The sequence below is a fragment of the Zootoca vivipara genome, chromosome 2 (assembly GCF_965207765.1).
Source record: "Zootoca vivipara chromosome 2, rZooViv2.hap1.1, whole genome shotgun sequence".
Lineage (NCBI taxonomy): Eukaryota > Metazoa > Chordata > Lepidosauria > Squamata > Lacertidae > Zootoca > Zootoca vivipara.
In genome coordinates, this window is record NC_142584.1 from 76,359,217 (window position 1) to 76,380,179 (window position 20,963).

A 20,963-nucleotide genomic window follows, 5' to 3' on the forward strand; every position below is an offset into this window, starting at 1 on the left:
AATCGCTGCTGCTAGGTGATCAGGGAAGAACTGTTGACCACTTCCACCTGGGACTCTGGAGGGAGCCATCCCAAAGCAGCAAAAAAAACCCAGGAGAGGCTCTTTGCTGCTAGCCTGATGCTGGATTGAGGAGGATACTGGGGTGTGTTTGCTTAAGCATTTTCCTTTGTGTCCAGATTATTTCATTTATTCTCCAAGTGTGCTGTCTTTACATTGGTTGGTTGACATCCATCTGTTTCAGGAGACAGTGGAAAAGTGATAAAAACACAATTGTCTGGCTTTGGTATGTTTTAATCAAAAGTAACTCCCTTGAATTAAATGAGACTTCCTTCCTACTTAGAAAAAAATGTTACTTTTGCAAAAACAAACAAATAGCCACCACTACTGGTCAGCTTACCATCATCAGGCTGCTGTTTAGTAATATTCAGTAACCATAAGCAAAATTATACATAATGAATCAGCAAACACCTTACAGCTACAGCAAGTTAAAATCCCCACATTCTCTTTGCTTACAGACAAGTGTGGTGCAATAAGTGCACCTCATCCTATTGACCCATTATAACCTTCTCTTATGTACAGAAATCTGGTTTTGGCCATCTCCTGGCAATGATCATATATTGAGCTAAGACTTAGCAATGCTAAGTAGTACCATAAGCAGCTGTATTATTCTGAAAGGACACAGATCCTTTCTAGTTTATGACTTGGAACAGAAATATTAAGTGGACCAGTGGTGACCAAACCTCTTGGCCGCTGCATCTTGGGCCAGGTCTGAGGTGTCTCATTCTGCCACTTTAAAAATATTGTCAACTGCAACCCTCTCTTTTTCCTGCCATTCCATCACTGTGGTGCAGCAAAAATTAGTTTTATAACTTTTGTTTGCTATTTGCCAAAAAGGCTGGCACCACAGATGCAGGGAAGACAGTTATTCTGTTATTTCTTCTTAATGTTTGCCCCTCCACACACACTGTATTTTTCCGTGTATAACAATCACCCATGTATAAGACGACCCCTATTTTGGGGGAGTCCAATTTAAGAAAATGGTAGGAGATGGCTCAGAGTTGTTAAGTTGGGGGGGGCGATTGCCCAGAATTGTTGAACTTTTTTGGCGGGGGATTGCCAGAGTTGTTGAAATTTTTGGGGGGAAGTGCAAAAAACCCCACTCGACTGACAAATGTCTGCCCACTCGCAACTAGCGGATGGCAATTGCAGGAACAACCACATCAACCCTTGCCGCAGCCATCAATCACCAACACAATTGCTGCAGCAACAGCCAATCCAAAGCAGCCCTTGCCACAGCCACCATTCACCCACCCAGTTGCCGCTGACAAGCTCTCGCTCACGGCTGCAACCGTCCCCCCCTCTGCACTATCCATGTATAAGACAACACCCGATTTTGAACATTGTTTTAGAGTAAAAAAAAACCTTGTCTTCTACACCGAAAAGTGTGGTAGTTCATGTATTTTTTTATTTTAAAAATGATATCAAAATGCAAAAGATATTGTGTGAAAATGACAGACAATCAGGGTAACGGAAGTGAGACAATAGTGGTCAGATGATTAGGAGCTGAATCAACACAGCAGCTGTTTAAGTATTGTCATGTTTTGTTTTCGCATCCTGCAGCTTCCAAAAGTGTAACTATTTTAAACAAGGCACTTGTGCAAAATATCATTCCTGCGATAAGTGTGTGTGTGTTTGTGTTTGTGTAAGTAGTGTTTTCTCACTATGCCAAGCTTATCTCTGTCTAGAAAAAAAATGAATGAGCCTTCTCATGTTAGTGATAGCACCACAGACCCTTAAAAGGTTCCCTAAAGAGTCCAGATGTGTGAGCTTTGCTGATGTGAGAAGTTCTATTGTAAGAAGCCCAGCAGTTTGGTACTTCCTGTAAGGTACAGGTGTGGGATAATTTTAACTTAACCTGAGGGAAAAAGTCACAGATGGGTGGTGATTAATGCTGCTTGGTTCCTCAAAGTGTTGATGTGGCAAAGTGTCCAAATGCCATTGTTTTCTGCAGTCTCAGGGCAACCATTATAGTTGTAGAATTAAGCATGCGCTTAAGTGCCTTGTGGGACTGTGCTTCAGAACAGATAAAGCTTTGGTAAAAACTGGTTAAGGAGTAGTGGGTGGGGGGTACTTTGTTGGGCCAATTTGTATCCACAAAGCATAATACAGGGGCCTTGTAGTTTGTTTGTTTGTTTGTTTGTTGGTTGGTTGGTTGGTTGAGCTTTTCTCCACATGGATTTCTCAGCCAAAATAAATTATTGATTTAAGTGTGAAACAAGCATAAGCCCTTTGAAGATGACAGGCCCAGGAAAGCTGATCTCAACCAGACTTTCAGGGACAAACATCCATTTGAGCCACTAGGGGCACTGAGTAGGCATCTAAGCCCTAGCCATTGTTGTCTCTGATGTCTGGAGAGTCTGATGGAAGACTTACTGGACTCTTTAAGATACGAAAAATGACCATTTTCTTGGCAGAAATTCTTAGGGAAGGACTGCCATAAAAAAGAAGACAGGGCCTTCTGAGGCGGTACATCGGAGCAGGAAAATGGTAATGCTTTTTTTTAACTGGAATTTACATAGCTTGGAAAACCCGATGACTGTGTAACTTTAAAATTTGTCATAAGACCCCAGACCGTGGAGGCTCTTGCACTAGGGCTACTGGGGGCAAAGCACATTTTTAAAAAAACATTCCTGTCCACAGATGTGCAAAGAATAATTGATGTCTTTTAATGAGGAGATAATGGCCCTCGGCACATTTATACTGGCACATTTTCCTGTACGAGTCTCATTGTGATGAAGGCAGCAAGGATAAAATTGCAGCCCTACCAAGTCAAAATGTTACCAGCTGCCACCAGACCCCATGATGTGCCACATCAATAAATACTTAAAACAATAATAGTAAACCATACTGAAATATCAGCACTTGGTCAGTACACAGTTCAGAGTCTCAGCATTAACACACAGAGAAGTCATCAGCATTTTTTTGGGGGGGGGTGTTGTTAGAAATTATTTTTGTTTGAAGTTTGCTTGTTTATTATTTCATCAACCTATTTGTGTACTTTGGGCATTATGCTTCCATATGTTTAACTGCTAGCATGTAATATTTTAGTTTTGAAATAAAAAACTGAAAATTAATTTAAAAAATGACAGAGCACTTTGTCTAAATAAAGACTTGCACACCATTTTGTATTCTAGTGCACCATGACTACTAAATAACTCCCTGCCTGCCTGGTACTAGGGACCAGTAAGATCAACTTCCTAGTTCTTTGATGTGGTAAAGTTTCAGATTCCAGGTTCTGTACAAAACTACAGAAAAGGTACAATGAATTTGAAGGATGTTGTCCTAAGACCATCTGTGTGTAAACCAGAGAAACTAAAATCTAATTAAGGATTGCCACAGCAGGCTTATGACACCACCACCCACATGGAGAAATATGACAATAACCTTACTGTCTGAAAGAAAAGCTATAGGGAGCACCTGATTCTACCCAGATGCCACTAAATCCAGTGCCACCTAGTGACTAAAATATATAATGACACTATAAAGTAAAGGTAAAAGGACCCCTGACCAGTAGGCCCAGTTGCGGACGACTCTGGGGTTGCGGGGCTCATCTCGCTTTACTGGCCGAGGGAGCCAACGTACAGCTTCTAGGTCATGTGGCCAGCATGACTAAGCCATTTCTGGCGAACCAAAGCAGCACCCGGAAATGCCGTTTACCTTCCTGCCGGAGTGGTACCTATTTATCTAATTGCACTTCGTGCTTTCGAACTGCTAGGTTGGCAGCAGCAGGGACCGAGCAACTGGAGCTCACCCCATCACGGGGATTCAAACCGCTGACCTTCTGATCGGGAAGCCCTAGGCTCTGTAGTTTAGACCACAGCGCCACATATATATAAGCACATTTAGGATAATATGCTAATTCTGGCCCTTTTGCCATATTAGTGAGTAGATAGATAAATTTATTATGTTTATATCCCACATTTCCTCTAAGAAGCTCAATAATGGTGTACATGGTTTTTCTCCTTCCCCTTTTGACCTCACAATAACCCTGGGAGGTTGGTTAAGCTCAGAGACAGTGACTGGCCCAAGGGATTTGAACTCTGGTCTCCCAAGGTCCTAGCTAGTCCCAACACTGTAACCATTACATCACACTGCCTCGCTACCAAAACATGCCCAGTTCCCATGAGTAACAATGGCAATCTGTGAACATTTGAACAGTTTCACAGTCAGAGTTGAAGATTAACATTTGCTCCTACTCCCTTTCTTGACCAAAATATTCATTCCTGCTTAATTTTTCTTATTTATGCAAACTTCTGTCAGCATTTGACATGGCTGGCTTCACCAGAGTATTTCTGATGCTAACAAAGTGTTTCCAAAAGGGTTTGAGGGGGGGAAAGATATATATTTCGTGTCATTTATGAAGATAAATTGGTTTCATTGCTTTGTGGGAAAGACTCCATCAATTTATATGAAAGTGAAGAAAGAGGAGGTGGGGCACTTTTTATACGTGAGGATTAAATAATGGCTTTCCTTAGTAGATTTTTCTTCACTTTGCATTCCTGATTAAAAATATCTATTTTAGTTTAGTCTTTCAAAATGAGGAAATGGGTCTGTAGTTGTTCGTTGTTATGTTGGTGCCACACACAGCTTTGTTATTAACATTTATTTATTGTGCATATCCTAGCTTTATAAATGATAGGCTTCAAAAAGAAGAAGACAAGAGCTAGCACATTTGAATAATGTATCCGACATTTCTTAATACAGGGCCAATAACTTGGTTTATCATACCTGAAAGAACAGAGCATGCATGATTTCCACCTAGCGCTGTTCCCATGTCTCCTACAAGCCATTCAAGCTTTGCCATTATGAAAAATGTCACTTATGTTTTTTCTCTCATCATAAAATTAAAAATTCAAAGTCAATCTCTTTTGCATATGACATGGATCAAGGGGGAAGGAAAATACAGAACTTCATTACTAAGTAATTGTGGGGCTCTGCAATTTAGTTCGATCATGAATGACTGTACTTTTATATAGTTAACCTTTTAAAGATACCTTTGGCTGGTGTGTTCTGCTTCAGCATAATCTAGGTGACCTTTTTGGTCATGTTGCTCCATAAGACTTTGAATTGTAACATTTGTTCTCATAAGGTTGTATTTCAAAACTTTTGATTCTTTTATTGGGACTCAGTCTGTCCAATCGTAGTTTCCAGAGCAGAAAAACAAACTGCCTTTCCCTTGTCTTTTCAAGTGGTGGGATCTGCTAAGATGAAAATAACAAGCAAATCTCTGGCTCTGCATATGGTTCTCTCTACAGTATATTACAGTACTTCGTTGTGTTACAGACACTTGCCCAGCCTTTGCCAACCTGGTGCCCTATAAAGGTTTTGGACAGGTGTCTTGTCCAGGACGGATGTGGGTTACCATGCCAAACACCATTAAATTGGTGAAAGTTGCACTAGCCCAATCTAACTAAAATTATCCATGGCTAAGTTTTATTAAAACGAATAGAAGTCAGAGCAACCGTAAGTATTTTTAGTTGTTGTTGTTTAGTCGTTTAGTCATGTCCGACTCTTCGTGACCCCATGGACCATAGCACGCCAGGCACTCCTGTCTTGCACTGCCTCCCGTAGTTTGGTCAAACTCATGTTCGTAGCCTCGAGAACACTGTCCAACCATCTTGTCCTCTGTCGTCCCCTTCTCCTAGTGCCCTCAATCTTTCCCAACATCAGGGTCTTTTCCAAGGATTCTTCTCTTCTCATGAGGTGGCCAAAGTATTGGAGCCTCAGCTTCACGATCTGTCCTTCCAGGGAGCACTCAGGGCTGATTTCCTTCAGAATGGATAGGTTTGATCTTCTTGCAGTCCATGGGACTCTCAAGAGTCTCCTTCAGCACCATAATTCAAAAGCATCCATTCTTCGGCGATCAGCCTTCTTTATGGTCCAGCTCTCACTTCCATACATCACTACTGGGAAAACCATAGCTTTAACTATACGGACCTTTGTCGGCAAGGTGATGTCTCTGCTTTTTAAGATGCTGTCTAGGTTTGTCATTGCTTTTCTCCCAAGAAGCAGACGTCTTTTAATTTCGTGACTGCTGTCACCATCTGCAGTGATCAAGGAGCCCAAGAAAGTAAAATCTCTCACTGCCTCCATTTCTTCCCCTTCTATTTGCCAGGAGGTGATGGGACCAGTGGCCATGATCTTGGTTTTTTTGATGTTGAGCTTCAGACCATATTTTGCGCTCTCCTCTTTCACCCTCATTAAAAGGTTCTTTAATTCCTCCTCACTATGGGACAGTAATTTCATCCTTGGTCATTATAACTCAAGATCCTTGAGGCAGGATTATTCTAAAAAATTTTTCAAAACTCTTTTGAACAGTGCTCCTTCCCCTGCAAATAATGTTCTCTAAGAATGGGGGAGTTCTTATTGGGATTTGCACTAATTCTGGTGTTGGCATGTCCATAACATTGCTTTTCAAGGGCTGTAGCATACCTTATGTTCACCAGAGATGTCACTGAAAGCTGCGTTCCATGACAGGCTATCCACTCCCATCCTAATCGCTAGAAGTGCTTGCCACAGAGAACACTCTGTAGTATATCTGTACCATAATTGCCAGGATCATTGAATGGAGGCACGATGGATGTACTTCTTCCATAAAAATGTGAATAGCCACCAAATTTATGAAAGATAAAGCTATGAGTGGTCCACCTCTGCCGTTGGATACAGTGTGCCTCTGAATGCCAGTTCCTGGGAATCACAAGTTGGAAGAGTGCTTGCACACGACCATGGGCATCTGGGTGCTACTGTGAAACAGGATTCTGGGCTGAATGGGCTGGCCTGATCTTTCAGGCTCCTCTTTTGTTTTTTATGTACTCCATGAGGCAAGTAGTTCTACATGTTCTATTGGAGAATTGAAATAAGGATGGCCTACAGTGTTTTCCAGCCCAAAGTCTCCTGCTATTTCACAAAGACGGACGTGGTAGTAAAGGTAATGCCAGCCACACTACCTTGAAAGTGGCCATGACTTCAATAACAGCTTGATTGCTCCCCTCCTATTGGGCACGCCTGTCCATGTGATGCTGAAGGCACTCTCCCCATATGAGAGACCAACTTGCATCTTCTCCCAAGAAAGGTGTAATATGGCAAATTCACCCCTACTACAGGGCAGGAGTGGCATATTCTTCAAAGAAGAAGCAGAAGCGAGCCTTTGTTTTCACGGAAAGTCCTGTTTTAATAGAGTTCAGAGGAATTACTACTTCTGAATTAGAAACACCATGTTAGAATAAAGCAAAACGAAAAGAGTGTGTTCTTGACAGCTGGATTTATTTATAGCTTCTGGTCATTTAAATTATCCACACAGCCTGAAATCCCCAGCCTTATTGCATCTCACAGCCATATTGAATTTCATCCAGCTGAGACGCACTGAAGTCTAAGTGGTATAATAAAATTCTAATCATGTGCAGCATTATGTAGCAATAAAGTTGAAATTCTGCTATGTGCCGTTGCCCTTTTGTCTCTCTAGTTGCATTCTCTACAAGTCCCTTTGACTAATTTTAGACATCATATTCACAGGTAGCTCTTGCAAAAAATGTGCATGAATTCTTAAAATTGAGCTGCATATTAATTTCAGCTTAAAAACCTAGCTGGATTTTTTACTATTTTCCATGAGCAGTAGGATTCAGAAGTCTGTAGTTTGCTTTTGATGGGGAAATAAGCCAGTAGTAATGTGCAGAAATGGCCACAAGAGCAATGGTTCTCTTTTTCCCCACTCTGGGCCACACTTTCAGAATAAAAATCTGGTCACACAACACTGATTTTTTAATTGATAAGAAATACAGTGGAAACAAAAAGAAACAACTCCTAGCAGTGCTTTATCAATAACACAGAACATTACTGCATTATAATACCATGGGGCATCCAAAAAGTATAAAACAGTGCATTCACATAAGAACCTGAATCATTCCCAAAATATCCAGATTCTATAAAAAAAATGAAATACTACACCATACTGAAATGTTGATATTTTGCTTTGTCCTTGAATCTTCCCACCACACTTGCCACCCTCTTCTGCCACAACAGAGATGCACATCACAACCTTTTGAGAACCACTGCACTATTTTCTGATCTACTGTTTTGTTTGTCCCAATTCATGTCACATCCTTCTAAAATGGTATAGAGGGTTGTAGTTATTGTTTACTTGTGACCAAGCAGGATAAATCCTACAGTGGCTACAATCCTAACCATGTCTACTCAGAGGTCAGTCCTACTGAATTCAGTGGGGCTTAGTCGCAGGTATGGATTGCAGCCTTTGCTGTTCCAGGCCAAGTGTCTCTGTGTCTGCATATATAAAAATGGACAGACCATATCATCACATTATGTTTATTTATTGAACTCAGTCACTTTACACAATTGTCTCAAAGTGACTTACGTGTACTAGGAAAATACACAATGCAACATATGAAAAGCAAGATAATTTAAATGTTAAGCAGTATTCATGGTAAACAAACCATAAAACCAATTGCTCCAACCCTTCACATACAGTACGTCTAATGGTCACAGAGAGCTGCAACCCATTTTTTTTCTGCAAAGAAAAGACTAACATGCAAATGCCTGAGAGAAAATACAATCTTTCGCAACCCCTCCTTGCTAAAAATATGTCAATGTTAGCTCCAGGTAAGCTTCCCTGGGGATAGCATTCCATAGAAGGGGAATGCTGCTGAAAAGGCCCATAATTCCCACATCAGACAGCTGCCAGGGCATAGCAGTGGTTAAATATGAATGATAGTTTCTACCAGGAGGCTTTTTGTGTTTGTTTTTTTACCTCTTATTTTGTTGGGAGTCTAGCAGTGGATTTCCACAGTATTCTGCTGGTGAGATTCTTAGCTTTAAAATTTGATTCAGAAAGCATTTTGAAATGTAGCAGGGTAAAAAAAACAAAACTACTGCGTTCCCTCCTGATATGCTTCTCTCTGCTTTTCTGGATGGGATCTGGAAACGGAGACTAAAATCTGCTGCATAATTGGCCTCCAAAAGGGTATAGTACGAAATCCTTTGGAACTTAATAACTTTCACCAACGTTGAGGACACTGACTGGGGTTTGGAGGAGGAGAAAACGTTGCAATTATCTCCACCCGCGTATCTGGGTAGCATCATTCATATAGAAATGGGAGGAACAGGAATGGGACCTCCTTCTCCAGGGATGGCAGCAGGATTAGACTTGCTGAGCAAGGGTTGGGCACAATCCAAAGAGAACTCTTTTTTTAAAAAAAAAAAACTTGAAATCAGTGGTCCAGAGTGTTTATAAAAAGAATTCACCATATAAACTAAGCACAGTACTTCATTGTAATGTTCCCTTGAACATTTAGGGAATGGTAATATCTTTGGGAGAAAGGGCAGGATCAGGGCCGTCTCAAGCATGGCGGGCGCCATGGTGCGGAGATCACTCCGGCGCCCCCTCCCTGGTGGACGGGCGCAGTGTGCAGCATGGCTTCCGCGTGGCTTTGCCGCGTGGCGCCCCCTGCCAGCCCGGTGCCACCCAGCCTACCCCTAGAGCTGGCCCTGGGCAGGATATAAATTTATTAAAGTAATATCTTACCAAACTGAGATTTTGTGTATTCCCAGTTGGACAGGTTGAGTCCTGTTGTGAAATGTGCACACACAGGTGCTGGAAAATCTCAGTGAATTAAGCAGTGATTCCTCTTCTGCAGTCGAAGGCAGCCTGAGAGATGCAGAGGGGTCCTGCTCAAAAAACAGCTCAGATGAAAATAAAAAAATACAGGTTTTCACTATTTCATGTAATATTTCTAGAGGTCCCTGTTCAAAAACAAATGCGTAATTTCAGCTTTGATTATTGATGCTGCTTTATTTACCCCTTTGTACTTGGTTGCCAGAATTGCCAATAGTGCCTCTAACTGCACTGGTTTCATTTATGAACTTACTAGTGTCATTCAGCCCGTTTAATAAACGGGCGCTAGAACATTCGGCCTTTTTCGGTGGCAGCGGCGCGTGGGGGGCTTTTATTCCTTGTCTAATTGATTGTTCCTTCCCCCCTCCCTTTGATCCTTAATTTATCCCTAATTTTCTCCCCCCCCCCGTTCCCAAACCCCAAGCCAAAGTCCCCCCTTTTTTACCTTTACAGCCCGGGCTCGGCTGGGGGGTGCGGGGGGTATTTCTTCCTTTACCCCCTCCGAAGCTTGTGTTTGGAGTGCGGATCCCTCCCCACCCTGTTTTCGCGCGCTGTTTGCGCCTGCCGTATGGTTCCTAATTTTCCCCCGTCAATAGCGCTGCTGCTGCCAGGGCCCAGTGGCCGAATTCTGGCTCCTGGACGGCCCAGGCGGCTGCTCCGGGGTGTACGCCCAGTTTTTCGGGGGGGGAGGTGGCTCCCGCTACTTTTGTTGGCCTCCGTGGCTGTTTTTCAGTCGCCTGCTGTGTCCGGGAGGGAGCATTGCCGTCCAGGGGGCTTGTGCCCGCCCCGGAGCTTTCTGAGGGTCCCGCGGTTGGCGCTGAGCATTCGGTGGCCTCCCCGCACCTTTCCTGGCCGTTCCGGCCCAGCGGGGGTCTCCCGGTTGCTTGCGCTGTTTGGGCCTCAATTTCGGGCCTGTTAGTGAGGAGAAGCCGGGGCCTCGATTTTTTGGTCGTCCCGGCTTCCTCCTCAGGCCCTTGGGCACATTGAGAGAGGGCCTACCCTGCTTAGGGGCCTTGCTGCCTGCTCCTGCCTTCCACTTGGTGGCCTCTGTTTTAACTGCTTATTGAGCCAGTGCAGGGCAGAGGGGTGGGGTGGGGGGAGAGAGAGAGAGAGAGAGAGAGAGAGAGAGAGAGAGAGAGAGAGAGAGAGAGAGAGAGAGTGCAGTCTCTGCGTCCAATCCCTGTGTACCTGGGGCACATGCCCAGTAGCGCAAACCCAGGGACACACGGAATCTGGACGCAGAGACACAGGGACTTTATTATATAGGATGATTAACAAAACAAGTCTCTTATCTTATCATTGCACAGTTTATAAAACAGCCACTACAGTCAACTAATATCAAGCTGATGTGAACCAGTGTGCTGTCACTATGTCAAATTGCTATACTGATTCATCCTTGTTCTGATGTCTAAATGGTTTTAAGTCAAATGGGGAGGACACGCTCTCGTTCTTAAAATCATAGCAGATGAGTTTTCAAAGATACTGCATTACATAATTTCCAATGGTTGTTTTGAATTCCTGGGCCCTCTAGTAGCCTCTGGTAATGTTTTTTTTCTGGAGGCCATCTCTCTTTCATCAAATACTTCTCTTGTAATTTTTGTGTGCACGTATAAAATGCCATTCCAGAGGAATGATTAAAAGGTGAAACTGAAATACTATGATAGAACAGAACAGAAGGTATTTCACTTCAAGAGTTCAAGAGTTGTGCACACTTCCAGTTCCCTGGCACATCCAAAAGAGAACTGTTTCTCTCCAGTAGAGTGGAGGTGTGAGAGTTCAATTTCAAATGAGGTAGGAATGGGGAGGAATGAAAAACCCAGAATATGAATGTATTGCTATAGTCAGGGAACTAGAGTCCGTTAGTGAATATTAGGAATTAATAAATGGTAGGATTTAGATAATATTTGATACTGCAATAAAATGTAATGAAGATCATTGATCCCCCAAAATGCAATCAAACAAATCTCCTACTTAAAAATATATGTATTTTACATTTTCTTGTTCCAAAAAGATAGGAACAAACTCAGTTTTCGGATAAATCTGTTATCCTGCCATCTTCTTTCCTTGATCCTGATTATGTTTGTTAATTTTATCATCTGTGCTAAGTCCTAGACCTTACTCAGCCATTTTTTAAAATCCAGGATGTTCTAGTCTCCAACCCCCCCCCCCCCGGCGCGCGCCTGGCATATGGTCATTCAAATGCCAGTTAACAGATGAATCATCATTTCTTGGTCCTCCTGAAGTACCACCTCTTTAGCATTGCCAAGTAATATTATTAAAGGATCCCTTGGTTGATCATAGCCCATAAGTTCTTCTATTAATACCCGTATTTTATCCCAATATAATTTGATTTTTGGACGTGGCTATAAAATATGAAGAAAGCCTTGCTTTTGAGCATTTGTTTTGTACCTTCATTACTCTTCAGAGACTAGATTGCTTTCCCCCACCCCCACTTTCTGAAACAGAGACCTCTTTAAGTTTAAATATGCATTGAAGGCTCCCTGAAGCCATTTGGTCGCTTCAAAGAGAGAACTGGCAGGGCTTTGGTCCGACAAGGACACAAGAGGCTGTAATTCTATACCCTCTTACCTGGGAGTAAGCCCCATTGAACTCAATAGGAATTCTGCCAGATTAGTCATGTACATACTTGCATTGTGTTTTTTCTTCACTTGGCAAGCTGTGCAGTAATAAGAATCAGGTAAATTTAACAAATGGGCCTGCTTCTGCCAGACTAACCCTTAGCCCAGGGGTCAGCAAACTTTTTCAGGAGGGGGTCGGTCCACTGTCCCTCAGAACTCTCCTGAAAGGACCCCCCTCTCCCAAAAGGACCCCACCACCACCACTCATGCCGCAGCTGCTGACGCCACCACTGTCTTTGGCAGTGTTGTCATCGTCCTCTGCCTCGGTCAGGGGACCGCGGGGTGCAGAGCCCATGCCGCTGGCCTGGGCGGCGGAGGCCAATCTGAAGCCTTGCCAGTGTCGCCGCCTGCCCAGAGGTGTCCACAGCTTTGGATTGGCTGCAGGAAGCCATGCCAGCATTGTGGAAGTCAATCCCTGTGTGGCGAGGACTCCACGCCGGTTTAGCACGGGGACTGACCGAGCAAGCAGCAGGGTCTGCAGGGTCCGTGGGCTGGATTTATGAGCCCGGTGGGCCACTGAGGGTGGCAGGAGACCCCCACAATTCCCCATGTCAACTAAGATAGCCTGTAGCCCTCAGCTGCGGTGGAGGATGTCCCATTGCCACTGTTGGAAGAAGTTTCAACTGCTCTTCTGGTACATGGAACAACAGCAGAGTGGGGATGGGTGGGTGGACAGGAGTGCTACCTTGCCCTTACCCTCAGGCAGCAAAATGACTTGTGCTGTCCCAACAAAAGCACAACCACTTGCTTCCTTCAAAAAAATAGAGATGAGATTCACCTGGAAAGGATGGCGCAACTGAGAAAACAAAAAGCGAAACAGTGATGGTTAAGACAGTGCTGTTTAAGGTGCGTGGGTGACAACCACCACTATAATAAATACCTGTCCAAATGCTGGATAATTTATGGTGCTTCCTGGTTCTTGTCACACGCAAAATACAATTTGCATTATTTCAGAAGGGTATGAGTTCTTTTCCATTACTATTGGGGATATGATGAAACATACTGCATATTTTTCTTCCTTCCTGTTGTTATACATAATAGTGCATTTCTACCATATATTAGGCATGCTGTTGTTTTTAATATTAGCATTCTGGTTTTGCATCTCATGAGATCAGTTTAGTTTAGAAGCTGAAAATGTCACTTTATGGGTGAGACAAAACATTCATTGGTTCCCAGTTGAGAGTCACGATGTGTTACAAATGTGCTTCTAATGAAGTGCTCCCCTGTCCCGCTTTTGGATTCTTAAAAGGAAAACACTATTGGACTTGAGCTTATAAGGTGCCTATGCTGGACCATTGACCCTGCCCACTTTATCAGCAAAGGCTGCTAAATGTGTAATATTTTCTATACTAGGAAATGATAAAGGTACAGAAGCTTGTTTGTATACTCACATCTCATTAGCTGGAGTAACAAATGTATTTTATTTTATTTTAATTAATTCATTTCTCCCTGTTAATTCTCCTTGACCTCTCAGTGTCATGGTATCCTTCTGGAGCAGTTGTCCAAGCTGGGGAATGGGTGGCACTGCTTTGTGGTGGTTGGGTTCCTACTTGGATGGATGTTTCCAGAGGGTGATGTTTGGGGAGTGTTATTTGGCCCTGTGGAGTCTTTCAATGTGGGGTTCTGCAGGCTCTGATTTTATCCCCCATGCTGTTTAACATCTACCTGAAACTGCTGAGTGCGGGGGGGGGGGGGTCCATCTGGATTTTGGCTATATGTTGTCAGCAATATGCTGGTGACACACAGCTCCATTTCTCCTTTATATCTGCAGGCGTGGCAGTGGATGTGCTGGACTGTTTTCTTGCCTTGGCAATGGACTGAATGAACAGAACAGCAGAGAGATCTGAAGAGATGGACCATGACTGCAGAGACAAAGCCACCAAGCCTGGATTTGGAGATAATGATTCAGGCTGGATTTTTGCCAGGAGGTTGCAATGCCTCTGAGTTTTCAAGGTCGAAAGTCAGGTGCTCTATATAATTAAGCAAACCGACATTGTCAGCTAATGCAAAGGGGAAAGCATTGCTGTCAGCAGTCATATCAAAAGTGAACAGGACAGCACTGTCCCTCCTGTAAAGGTAACGTATATAAAATGTCCATTTGGCATGATATACCAGGAATGGATGCTTCAAGTAGTGACAAAATTAGATATTGGCTTGGCAAGATTCACTTGTTGCAGCATGTGGGATTCCAGATATTTATTTGCCAGCTTGATAGAAATAAGGTGTGTGATCAGCGTTTCCTAACCACTCCAACACCACACACATAGATACCTCACTCCCCATTCCTAAACTTACATTTTCTAATATATTTTGGGGTGGTTTTTTAAAAAGGTCATTACCAGTATGTTACCTTTATTTAGAGTAATCCTACCTTCCTGAATGAGGATGTGTAAGTGCAGACCTCCGTCATGAAAAGGAAGCTTGCAGTACCTGAGTTCTTGTTGACTGTCCTCCACAAAAGCTTAGGCTTTGTCCCATTAAGAATAAACACATTTTTGAATGACTGTTGATAAAGACTGCATAAACATGGACAGATTCACTTGGTTTCACTCTGGACAAGGCCACAGATCTCTCATCCAAGTGACCATTCACCTTCAACCTTCCTTTTTGAATCTCTGACTGAACAGGCCCCAATGAAACCTCTTAATTCAGTGGGATCCACTCCGCTCCAGTGGCTTCAGGTCTGTTCTTGAACTGAGGCTTCCTATCCTCATGTGCTGTAATGCCAGTGGTATGCATTGTCATTGTGCCAGTGCAATGAATTCATGACAGTATGTCACCTTGACAGGGCCTCTCTGTTCATCTGTAATCTTTAAAACGTTGACCTGCACATTTTCTCTTATTGCTTCTTAAAGATGAATTATGTGTATCCCTGCATTGCACATTATTTTTATTTACACCTCTGCACCCCAAAATAATCTCAACCAAAACATTTTCACAAGAAGGAAATTTGAACTTATCAGTTGTGGGAAATTAAGTTAAATGGGTTATAAGAATGTATGTGATATATTTATGGATTCATCTGTTCCAGATGGGTCCGCGGAGTACTTAAACTGAAAGTACTCAAACCGAAGCGTACTTAAACCAAGGTATGACTGTATATATATATATATATATATATATATATATATATATATATATATATATATATGTGTGTGTGTGTGTGTGTGTGTGTGTGTGTGTGTGTGTGTCTTTGGCACTCAGGAGGTTCACATAAAAATCACTCCAAATACAATTCAAAGCCCAAAGAAGTAAAAATATAAAAAAGAAACCACAACAAACAGAAAGCTAAAAATCTATAAAAATGCAGAATCAGCAGCAATAAAATTTTATTCACCAGCTTCTTCAAAAGCCTTTCAAAATAAGGATACTTTGATTAACTCATAAAAGCCAATGAAGAAACTAGCCTGGTGAGCCTCCCTCATCTTTCACAAAGATGAGGTGCCACCCAGGAGAAAGAGTGGCTTCCTAACACGGGAAAACTGAAGTGAGTGCAGGCATTCTTCCAAAACTGTGGGTTGGGCCAGAGCACTTTGCTATTGAAAGGATCATAGAAGAACTTTGCCTGAAAACCTATGAGCCAGTGAAGCTCTCAGAATGGAGGTCTCTGCAGCAGCTTTGGTCAACAATGAAGGGTGATGCTTTCATTTTTATTATGTATAGTAATAGTATTTTCACTGAATTTTGTTTTCAGTCTATATCAACACTACAAACACAAATATAACAATAACAATAAAAAGGAAACTAAAGTAAAACAGAATGCTGGTTGAGGGAGGAAGGAAGGTGGGAAAGGGAAGAGGAGCTGGGTCAGAACTCGTAGATTTTTCTCATTTTCTATTTATGGAGACTGTGTGGTTGAGACAACTTGGATCCGACCTTACTATAAGGAAAAAGTGATTCTTGTGCTGTGAAGATTACTTTGCCTAGATCTTTGGGTCTGATTGCTGATTATACCACAAACAAACACTCTGCTCGAAAACCATGTCAAAGCTAGGTAAATTACGGGATAAAAATAAAATCCATTTAAAGCAAGATGAGCAGAGAATGTGTATTTATAGCCACAGTACATGAGCCAGACTTGAACTATCAATTCCTCACTTTGTCATTTAGGATTATTATTTTTAACTGTTATTATAAATCACTATCTTGACATTTGTTTATGTTTCGTCTTCATTCAATATAGCTCCTCAGTGTTCAGTTAGGCAAGAGAACGGTTCTGCTCAAGTTCTAACAGACACAACTGATCCTTTTCAGTTCACAACTGGCCCTTCAGATATTGTTGGACCCCAACTCCCATAAACCCCGATCAGTATGGTCAATAGTTAGGGATGATGGGAGCTGTAATACAGGAACACCTGGAGAGCAACAGGACCCCCACCTTTGGATTAGGTTGCTGTTAATATTCAGGATGTTTTGCTACTCCAGGCAAGACTGAAAATGCCACCTCCATCTACTCCACAGGGCAACCCCCCAGTCCAGACAGCTGTGCATTCCCTGCTAAACATTGAAAAGCACCTCGTGAGGTAAGAATAATGGGGGTGGGATGGGCAAGGCAGGAGGTAACAGAGTGCTCCAAAATTACTAGGATGAACATAGTCTTTTTACAGGATTACAGCCCATTCTTCTATGTGCTTACTTAGTAGTATTTTCCCTGGTATTCAATGGTGCTTACTACCAGGCAAGGTCACATAGGATTGTGCTGTTAATATTAACCTCTGCACTAACCCTTCAATGTGCAATTTTCAAAAAAATCCAGGAAGTATAATTAGGTTTTAGTTTGCTGCCAATGAAATATACACAAATCAGTGTAACCAATATGCAAATATCCCTCTAACCCAGAATCCTGCTCCTACAGCCATGAGTAACATGAGCTAGTTTCCTGACCATTAATATAAAAAGCAGTGACAACAACAAACCCTGCACGCATAAAGTCAACTCTAACCTTCATTCAGAGAAGCAGGCTCTTGGGGTGGGGTGGGGGGTGGGGAGTCAGCTTACTGCACAAGGTATTTTTCATAAGTGCCAGAGGCTAAGTGAAGATGAATGTTCAATATGCATCCTATAAAGCATAGTCATAAACTCCAGAGCTGAGTAATGATGGTACACACTTGTAGCAGAGAGTAATAATGGGCCTCATTCAATATACAATAATGTGATACTAAATATTTATCTGCCCGTCACAAATTTAAATGAAATTCTTTCCATTGCAAAATATGCTGTGCACATATATCATAAACTACCCTTCAAGAGGGCAGGTGGTGTAAAAGGACTAACTTAAAACTGCAATACCTGCAGATCTACTGTTGCCTAACAAACCTGATTATCCTGTGTTAGTGAACCTCTAGACAAGCTGGGAGTCAAATGAGAAAGGAGGACACTCTTCACTTACTGCATAGATGGGCCACATTCCCTTCTGGGCAACTTTCTGAGGACTGCATGGCAGTGGTAGATGGGGTCCGGGACACCCCTCTCTATCCTCCATGTGTAAACCATCTATTAAACTTGAAGGACACATTCCGGAAAGCTCATAGCATGTAGAATGCATGTATGAATGAGAGCAGTGAGGGGTGTAACTTTGGAAGAGTGGGGAGACTTCTGAGGGCCAGATAGACAGATCTGGGGCTCCCCACATAACTGCTTTAAACAACTTAGCCCTGGAGAAGTAGAATACATGTGACTAATTAATAAGGTTGCCATATTTCAAATAGTAAAAAGACAGGAAAGTTGTTGAGCTTTTTTTGTTGCCATTTTGAGCTATTTTAAGGCAAAAATCAGCAAAATCAGCACTGCTGACATGATGTGCCATACATCCAGATTTCCCAAAACATTTGTCCAAATGTCGCTGCTCATCCTCAGTCAGAGCAGGACTGTGGCATCACAGGCAGCATAGTTCTCAGGAGGAAAGGCACATTTCATAAATCTAATCTAGTTTTTAGGGACCAGATATCATTGATTCTACTTCTGGCCATTGCCTGTCCAATGTATAGTTCTGGGCATGAGACAGTGCAGGGAAATGCCGTTAACTATTAAAAGGAAAAGAAACCGCACCCGGCAGTTCCTCAGCTTAATGCACATTTTAGCAACTGCACATTGCCTGAAGAAAGTGGCCTCATCATTTAGTTCAGGCTATAAATCCTTTGCGACAGATCTGAGCCATTTTGCCAACGGGTTGGAATGAAATCCTATACTCTGATTCTGGCATGGTCTGCACATGAAAAGCATAGAAAACCTGAGGGTAACTTTAATTGGGCAAAATAGGGAATCGGGAAATCTACTAATCCTAATGCAAGTTTAAATTGGGAAGAGGTGGAGACAGATCTCTAGTATGTTAATTTATCTTAGGTAATTCTTCTGTAATAATCACCTGTGTTGGTGTTGTTTTTGAGGAGCATTCATTATTTCTGATCTAGCCCTGTTCTTGACTCGGTGCCAGCTACCACTCAGTAAATATCTTCAGCTTTATTACCATGACATTTCCATCCCTTGGAGGAATGAGTTCATTCAACAGCTGATGACACAATTTAACTGTGATTTTAGCAGACTTATTTCAAGATGATCCATGCCACTGTCTGTTTTGTAATCCTTACTAATGCCAAGCTCTGAGCAAATACCCTGAACGCAGAAGAGTTGTTCTTACACATGCTGTGACTTTCATACTTGAGCATCTAAAAGAGAAAAAGAGAAAAAGTAGTGTATGGGGATGAGTTTGGAATACATTACCTGGTAGGGGAAGATACCTGTTTATTAAAGCTGTAATACACTATGGTTTGTTTGTGCCAAATGTACTTTCCAGCTGGAGACCTACTATTCTGGGAGTAGGAAAGGCCCTGTGATACTTGAGGACACCCTAAACAAACAACAGAAGTGCGTACACATTTAAAACTCAGTGTGTATTTCAGACACTTAGAGGATATGTATTTAGATCAATTTAGGAAGACCAGCATGACTTCTCCATTGTTGGAGACATTGCAACAAGGGACAGAATGACTATGGCCAAATACAGAAAACTTCAGCAGCTACCGGTATTAATAAAGGGCCTTAGCTTCATTCCTCCACTGGACCTGGTAAGTCAGAGCCAAGGATTTATTAATTTGGTCTCAAAGAACACTGTCCACAATGGAAATTTGTCCATGCAGTGAAAAGACCCATGTGGACATAAGAACATCAAGATTAAATATTTATGCCAGTGTGGTTGAAGAAAAAAGGTTGAAGAATCACTCTAAAACAGATCTAGATGAATCTTAAGTAGGGAATTGCATTTACTGTACCCTCAAAGTTTTTCCAGATTAATTTGAATTTAACACATACCTTGCAGATTCTGCAGACCAGATACATAATAATGATGCAATATCTGAGTATCTAAAACAGGAATCAGTCAGCCCATGCACTGCATTCCCTTCTGGGCAACCTTCTGAGGCTCACGTGCCAGTGATGGGCAAGGTAAGAGGCAAAAGTGGACAGAGCAAGAAATGTAAACTTTATCTTCCAGGCACGCCTGGAAGAAGCGGACCATTTGGATCCCTTCCAGTCGGGATTCAGGCCTCATCATGGGACTGAAACTGCCTTGGTTGCACTGGTTGATGATCTCCGGCGGGCTAGGAACAAAGGTGAGAGCTGTTTCCTAGTTCTGCTGGATCTCTCATTGGCTTTTGACACCATCAACCATAACATCCTTCTGGACCGTCTAGAGGGGTTGGGAGCTGGGGGCACTGTTATACAGTGGTTCCGCTCCTTCCTCCTGGGCCGTGTTCAGAAAGTGGTGGTGGGGGATGAGTGTTCAGACCCCTGGGCTCTCACTTGTGGGGTGCCTCAGGATTCTGTCCTATCCCCCATGCTTTTTAACATCTACATGCAGCCGCTGGGAGAGATCATCAGGGGGTTTGGGCTGGGTGTTCATCAGTATGCGGATGATACCCAGCTCTACCTCTCTTTCAAATCAGAACCAGTGAAGGCAGTGAAGGTCCTGTGTGAGTGCCTGGAGGTGGTTGGAGGATGGATGGCGGCTAACAGATTGAGGTTGAATCCTGACAAGACAGAAGTACTGTTTGTGGGGGACAGGAGGCGGGCAGGTGTGGAGGACTGCCTGGTCCTGAATGGGGTAACTGTGCCCCTGAAGGACCGGGTGTGCAGCCTGGGAGTCATTCTGGACTCACAGCTGTCCATGGAGACGCAGGTCAATTCTGTGTCCAGGGCAGCTGTCTATCAGCTCCATCTGGTACGCAGGCTGAGACCCTACCTGCCTGCAGACTGTCTCACCAGAGTGGTGCATGCTCTAGTTATTGCTCGCTTGGACTACTGCAATGCGCTCTACATGGGGCTACCTTTGAAGGTGACTCGGAAACTACAACTAATCCAGAATGTGGCAGCTAGACTGGTGACTGGGAGCGGCCGCCGAGACCACATAACAATATGTTCAATATGCATCCTATAAAGCATAGTCATAAACTCCAGAGCTGAGTAATGATGGTACACACTTGTAGCAGAGAGTAATAATGGGCCTCATTCAATATACAATAATGTGATACTAAATATTTATCTGCCCGTCACAAATTTAAATGAAATTCTTTCCATTGCAAAATATGCTGTGCACATATATCATAAACTACCCTTCAAGAGGGCAGGTGGTGTAAAAGGACTAA

General features: G+C 42.8%; 1 long non-coding RNA gene across 1 annotated transcript in view; it reads left to right on the forward strand.

Moving 5' to 3' along the window:
* LOC118080685 (uncharacterized) overlaps nucleotides 1-19,931 on the forward strand; it is a 54,081-nt gene extending 34,150 nt beyond the window's left edge. The window contains exons 2-4 of the long non-coding RNA XR_015948455.1: nucleotides 14,096-14,400; nucleotides 16,786-16,847; nucleotides 19,814-19,931. This is a non-coding gene — a long non-coding RNA (uncharacterized LOC118080685). The remainder of the gene's footprint in view (nucleotides 1-14,095; nucleotides 14,401-16,785; nucleotides 16,848-19,813) is intronic.
* Nucleotides 19,932-20,963: the final 1,032 nt, after the last annotated feature.